The sequence below is a fragment of the Lepidochelys kempii genome, chromosome 27 (genome assembly GCF_965140265.1).
Source record: "Lepidochelys kempii isolate rLepKem1 chromosome 27, rLepKem1.hap2, whole genome shotgun sequence".
Taxonomy (NCBI): Eukaryota; Metazoa; Chordata; order Testudines; family Cheloniidae; genus Lepidochelys; species Lepidochelys kempii.
This window is the reverse complement of record NC_133282.1, coordinates 11,523,588-11,530,758: the sequence shown is the minus strand read 5'-3', so window position 1 is coordinate 11,530,758 and position 7,171 is coordinate 11,523,588.

Sequence of the window (7,171 nt, the reverse complement as noted above, 5' to 3'; positions counted from 1 at the left end):
CATTTCCTGATGTCTGGGGCTGGTGTGTGGTCCATGCTTGGTCATCCGACTATGGATCATGCCTAGGGTGAGAGAGGCAACCTGATGGCCTGGACAGGGCACTGGCCTAGGATTCCATTCCCAGCTGTGCCCTGCGTAACCTTGGGAAAATCACATTCCCCTCTTTTCCGTGCCTCAGTTTCCCCACCTGTAAAACAGTATCAGCCCCTCCCCACCTCTGCACAGCCCTTTGAGGTCGGTGGTTGAAAAGCACGGGAGCACGTCAGTGCAAATTGTTCTAGATTTCACAGGCTGCCCTGGACGCACCTCGGAGGCACAAGAGACAGCAGGAAAAACGCATTTCAGCCACCTGGCCGATCGGCAGCTGGCACCAAATCGAACAAAACCTGGCCAGCGTGATGCTGCTCTGCACAGATTGGTTTTGCACCATCCACTTATTTTAAGCCGCATGGATGACCTGTGTCTGCGATGTGGGAAATTGTGAGCTAGCCTGTGGGCACACCTCTGGGGACTGGCCCACGCTTCAGGCTACGGGGACCCGTGACTCGTGAGTGTGAGTGGCCTGGTGTGAGTGTGTGTGTCGGGGGCGTCCACATGTGGGTGTGTGCGTGGCTGTGGGTGGGTGGGTGCCAGGGGTAAACGAATGGGGGTGAATGAACAGACCTCCCTGGAGCTCGGAAAGTAACCGAGGCCCGCCCCTCTCTGACTCAGGGCCTCCCAGTGCCAGGTTCCCCATTGCACATGCTCAGTCCTCACCGGGTACAGATGCTTTCAAAGGAAAATATGCAACTAGAGATGGGGGAGTCCAGCCCACCCACCTGCCTCTTTCCACCTGCTTCCCCTCCCCCCACCTGCCTTTCTTCCCTTTGCCCTCCACCAACTCCCCTCCCCTCCCCACCTCTCGCCCGTCCCTCATTTCAGATCAGCATTTCCCCCCAGCCCACCCACGTTTGCCAGTTACAGCAGAGACGCCGAGCCAGCAGGCTGGCTCCTGCTCTCAGCCCCCTTGGTGTGAACCCAGAGTAACCCCCTGAAATCAAGGGAGCCCCATTGCACCCCGATGTCACTGAGCTTATCGCCAGCCGCAGCCCAGCCCCCTGCCACTGTAGTTCTCTGGCACCCCCTCAAAGCGGGTTTTATTGCACATCAGCAAAAGCCGGGGCTAGGCATAAGCAGACTAAGCAACTGCTCAGGGCCTCAGGCAGCTCCAGGGGGCCCGCATTTGCTTTTGTTGTATGTGCGGGGGACCCCCCAAATATTCCTGCCTAGGGCCCCCAATGGGCTAGCATCACCTCTGCGTCAGCGACTGGCTGTCACCTTGGTCCGGTGCCCTGTGCCTCTTTGCCCCGGCTTTAGTCTGAGGAGGAGAGCACAGGGTGGATGGCTCCCAACTCAATGGGCAGCGCTCAGGAAACAGAGAGGAGCAGAGATCGGACACAGAGGGACAGCAGCAGGAGAACCCCTGTGCTGACCTGGCCACAAAATCGTACAGGAAACAGCTCCGAGCCATTTTAAAGCCCTGAGTGTTACAACCCGCACCACGAGCCCTGCATTACACGCATTACACGCAGCTCCGAGCCCTGCGTGTTACAACCCGCACCACAGTGCATAGGAATAGGGTCTGGCTCACACACATGGGTCTTTGGCACCCACTTGCTTTCTTTCCATTCGATTGGTGTGCAAAGGATGGGAGAGACGACATGCCCACAAAGGGTTAAGACAGTGCAGACACCCGATCAGGCACGCCAATGTCGCCCTGGCCCATTTGGCCCCAGAGGTTATCAATACACAGGGTCACACCAAAGTGTGTCAGGGTGACCAGCTGGCTGGTCAAAGGTTATCAGAGGCTTGTCTGCTCTCAGCATGGATACCACGGGTGTGCTCGAGTGGGCATGCGATGTCCGGGATCGTCGCAGGAAATACCCCACAGAGACAAGGCACCAGACACACAGAGGGAGGGGTGCTCTGTCTGCAGGATCCACCCCTGCCTAGGGAGGTTTGCCCCAGTGTAAATACCATCTCTGTGGTACTGTGGCAACTGCCACAGGCTGGCTGGCCCTTTAAGGGGAGATGACTCAACCTCACCTGTAGTAGATACTTCCCTGGCCTCCCCAGGTAGAGCAGATAGGCCATGTGACTCAATCAGGCCTCTGGGATAAATAAGAGAGAGAGGGCAGGGCTGGGGGCCTGGGAGAAGCTTGCTGAAAAAAGGAAGGTTCCTGTAGGATTGTCTATGTCACAGCTAGCATAAGCCCTGAGAGCCTGAGTCTGTTGAAGTGGGCTGGGAGGTTTGCTCCTGGATGCCGTGTAAACACACCCTGCAACATTAGGACCGCAGCAGATTGGGTTTGCCTGTTGACCGCTCTGAGCCAGAGAGAAGGGGGCCCTGGGGCAAGGCAAGATTCCAGGCAGGCCAGAGGACAGACTGTAAGAAGGAATGGGTAGAAAAGCTGTTATTTTGTATTCCCTTTTGGACTTGGTTACTCTAGAAGGTGGGACTTTCTCAGTAATGACTCTGGTGATGGGCCAAGCTGCTGCAAGTCTCTAGCTGAGGAAGGGTGGTGGAGTAAAGACAGGGCTGGTGAGGAAGGCTGGGCTGGTGATTAGGGCATTAGTCTAGGATCTCAGAAACCTAGGTTCAACTCCCTGTTCTGCCACAGACTCACAGTGTGACCCTGGGTTGATCCCTTGGCTTTAGCCTGGGTTATGTAGGAGGTGAGACTGGATGATTACAAATGGTCCTGTCTGGCTTTGCAATCTATAAAGCTGGCTGAAAAGTGGAAACTGAGGCAGAGCTTGTATGGCGTTCCCACTTGGCCCCAAAGGAATACTCTGGAGCGAGCAGCCCTTTCACAGATATGGATGTTTGTGCTGATGTAACCTACTGTGGTGAGCTTAATGATCAGATGGCTCTGTGATGGCTGCCAATTTAATTCCGGGAAGTCCTATGGCCTGTGTTGTGCAGGGTCACAGTGGTCCCTTTTGGCTTTGTAACCTCTGAACTTCCATGAGTTGTGTTTTTTGGGGGTTTCTTAAAGCCCCCAACCCCTGAGTCATGTTGTTTACGTGAGAATCTCAGCCATCCCTTTTTTTTCTTTACAAAATAATATTGTTGGCCCCCCCACCCCGGCTACGGCGAAAAGCTTGAAAAATGAGACCCCAAAAGGTTCCAACACCCTGATGCAAAAAATCTGACCTTGCTCATCACTTAAAATGTCATGACTTTTAAGCCAATCTTGTGCTTTTTGGAGGGCTGACTCCAGACTTTTTTTTTTAATGCTTGGGTTGAGGATGCTGGATGTCTGCAGCAGAGACTTGCATCCATGTCACAAGCCTGCAGCTACTTGATCTAGGCTGGAAAGAAAGATAGAGGGAGGGGGCAGGAGAGAGGATCTCTGAGCCCCAGCCCTCTCAGTTTGGCAGCTCAGATGGACACCGGGGAAGGTGGGGGGTGTACACGCACTCAGTGCCCATCTGACTATTTCACTGCTGGGCTTGGAGGATGCATCAGGAAATCGAGGGGGGAAGAGAAATGCAGAAACCAGCCTGCAGTGTGGGAGAAGCAGTCACTGAGCTCAAGGGAGGTGGAGAGGGGGATGTGTGTGTGTGTGTGACACATGAAATGGATGCAGAGGAAGAGACCGATCTGGTCACATGGGACATGTGCATTCTAAGGCCTGTTCCCCTACTTGTGCCATGGGAGGGGAGCCCTGTGCTTGCAGGGTCAGGGGAATGACTGGGGAGGTGAGGGAGGGGGCAGGTGGCACTAGGGAAAGGGGGCCCATGTTACCACAGAGGAAAGTGCTCTAGCAAATCAAGGTTGTTTCTGGGCTTTCTAAAAATGCAGTTCTGGGGGGGGGGGAATGCTTCTGTGTCTTTAACCACTAGACCACACTTCCTTGAAAAGGAAGCTCCGATGAAGGGAGCTGTAGCTCACGAAAGCTTATGCTCAGATAAATTGGTTAGTCTCTAAGGTGCCACAAGTCCTCCTTTTCTTTTTGCGGATACAGACTAACATGGCTGTTACTCTGAAACTTCCTTCCCAGAGACAGATATAGAACCCAGGAGGCCTGACCCTGCTTCTAACCACTAGACCCCACTCTCTGTAGTCTCTCCAGACCCCATTACATGGCAGGTGTAAGAAACCGCTGCCAGGCCCTTCTGGAGCCCTGGGTTTCAAATGACTGGCATCTGGATCCAGTCCCTGATCTCCAGGCTAAACCAAGGGCTGCCACTGGATAGCTTCATTGGCTGAGCCTGGCTGCAGGAAATTGGAACTTTCCTGGGGGGAAGGAGACAAAACCCTGCCCATGGGGTGCTGGGGCAGGTGGCCAGGCCAGGCTGTGAGGATGGTGGGGTGCCTGGGGGGAGGGCTGATTGCCTTCTGCTGCAGATACAGACAGACAAAGCTGTGTGATTAGCCTTATCTATGGGGAGAGCCTAGGGATCCTATGTTATCTCAGCGTGACCAACTTCACCACACCCTCCAGTCACCAGAGACTCTCTGCCAGGTCTTTAAAAAGGCCGGGGAGACCTGGCAAGTGCTTCTAGGGATGGTGACGCTCCGTTAACCCTTGCTGTGCCGTGCTGCCCTCCCACACCCAGCCAGGAACATCCCTTCAAAAACTTGAGCCAGCAAAACCCTTAAGCACCTGCCTACATCCCATTAACTAGGCCCTTGTTCAGCATCCCACTAGAAACAGGCACCACAAGAGGAGCCCAGCAACTAGATTTGAATTTGGATAGGGGTGGGGGGATGAAGAACCCTCTGTGCCCCCCATTTCTCTCGGCAAAGTGATCGCTGCACCCTGTCTAGCTCCAAGGGGCTTTGGAGCGTTGATCCCCACCCTAGGGTGCTACTGGCTGCTCCGAAAGCTGAGCCCCACCCAAGTTCTAATGCGCCGATCCTCCCGACATCCCAGTGACGTAGGGAAAGCAGCGCTGCTATCCCCATGTTACAGATGGGAAACTGAGGCACAAATAGACAAAGACTTGCCCAAGGGGTTGCAGGCAGAATCAGTAGCAGAACACCCCGTCCAAGCGTCTCCCCGAAAAAACCCATAAAGAGATGCACCCATTTGATTTCTCTTCGGCGAATGGCAGCCACGAGCCCTCTGCCTGGCACGCCCTCGCTCCCACTAGGCAAACCTCCCTGGGAGTCAAGTGGTACCAGAATCCGGCCCATCGCACACAATGTGCTGTACCCACTCGGAGCAGCAGGGGGCAGAAGCTTCTAGGTTGCTGTTATATTCACAGGCCCTGACTGAGATCGGGGCTCCAGTGTGCTGGGTGCAGTACGTACACAGTGAAAGACCCTGCTCTGAAGAGTTTCCACAGAAAGACCTGGAGAAGGAGTATTAAGAGCAGGGACTGTCTTTTTTTGTTCCATTTCTACACCTAGCATAATGGGACCTGGTCCAGGACTGGGGCTCCTAGGGGCTAGAATATTTCATAACTGTCTCTATTTCACAGACTGGGAAGAGACCGTCCCAAGGAGCTTGGCATTGAACCCAGGCCCTGTGGGTGCCAGGCTAGTGCTGAATGGCAGTTCATTTTCTCTTGGCCTGAAAAGCTTTGGGTGACTTAATCAAAGCTTGGGAACTGGAGTCTGCGTCCTATCCATACTGTGTGTGAGTGAGTAACCCTTGGGTGTAATCCACACATCCTCTGTGTGAAGGGCGAGGGAAGTGGAGGGTGAGTGGAGAGGCCATTTCCGGCTGCTACAGCTTAATTTCCAGCTCAGCCGTCCCTGTGTGGAGTAGCCCCTGTTCTCCACATCACGCAGACCGCCAGAGCTCTCTCGTTCATGTTGTCTGACTTAAATTATGCCTGGAATCCTTATTCAGCCACGTGCATGTCAAAACCTGGGATTTTCCCCTTGCGGAATTTGGATTCTTTAGTCATCCCCTCCATGGTTGAAAGTGGGACAAGGCTCCAGACTCTGGACTCCTTATTCAACTCCCCTAGGAGTCGAGAACTGGGCCTGCCGGGTCCTGGCTCCGAAATGAATGGCTCAGGCCGTTGGTCTGGAGAACAGACAGATGGGCTTTGTTTACCCACCTCCCAAGCCCCATTCATGAATAAACTCTCTCCTTGAGCAACAAAAGTGCCACATTCCCATTCCTTTGACCCCAACATCCCCAGCCTTCTGGAGAGAGGATTCTGCTCTCCGGAAAGGCTGGGCTCCGGGGGGCGCTGATCCCTTCCATCCTGGGAAAAGGGCATGATGGACCCTGGAATCATAGAATATCAGGGTTGGAAGGTACCTCAGGAGGTCGTCTAGTCCAACCCCCTACTCAAAGCAGGACCAATCCCCAACTAAATCATCCCAGCCGGGGCTTTGTCAAGCCTGACCTTAAAAACTTCTAAGGAAGGAGATTCCACCACCTCCCTCGGTAACTCATTCCAGTGTTTCACCACCCTCCTAGTGAAAAAGTTTTTCCTAATATCCAACCTAAACCTCCCCCACTGCAACTTGAGACCATTACTCCACGTTCTGTCATCTGCTGTGACTGAGAACAGTTTAGATCCATCCTCTTTGGAACTCCCTTTCAGGTAGTTGAAAGCAGCTACCAAATCCCGCCTCATTCTTCTCTTCCTCAGACTAAACAATCCCAGTTCCCTCAGCCTCTCCTCATAAGTCATGTGTTCCAGACCCCTAATCATTTTTGTTGCCCTCCGCTGGACTCTTTCCAATTTTTCCACATCCTTCTTGTAGTGTGGGGCCCAAAACTGGACACAGTACTCCAGATGAGGCCTCACCAATGTTGAATAGAAGGGAATGATCACGTCCCTTGATCTGCTGGCTATGCCCCTACTTATACATCCCAAAATGCCATTGGCCTTCTTGGCCACAAGGGCATACTGTTGACTCATATCCAGCTTCTCATCCACTGTCACCCCTAGGTCCTTCTCTGCAGAACTGCTGCCGAGCCATTCGGTCCCGAGTCTGCAGTGGTGCATGGGATTCTTCTGTCCTAAGTGCAGGACTCTGCCCTTGTCCTTGTTGAACCTCATCAGATTTCTTTTGGCCCAGTCCTCTAATTTGTCTAGGTCCCTCTGTATCCTATCCCTACCCTCCAGCATATCTACCTCTCCTCCCAGTTTAGTGTCATCTGCAAACTTGCTGAGAGTGCAATCCACACCAGCCTCCAGATCATTTATGAAGATA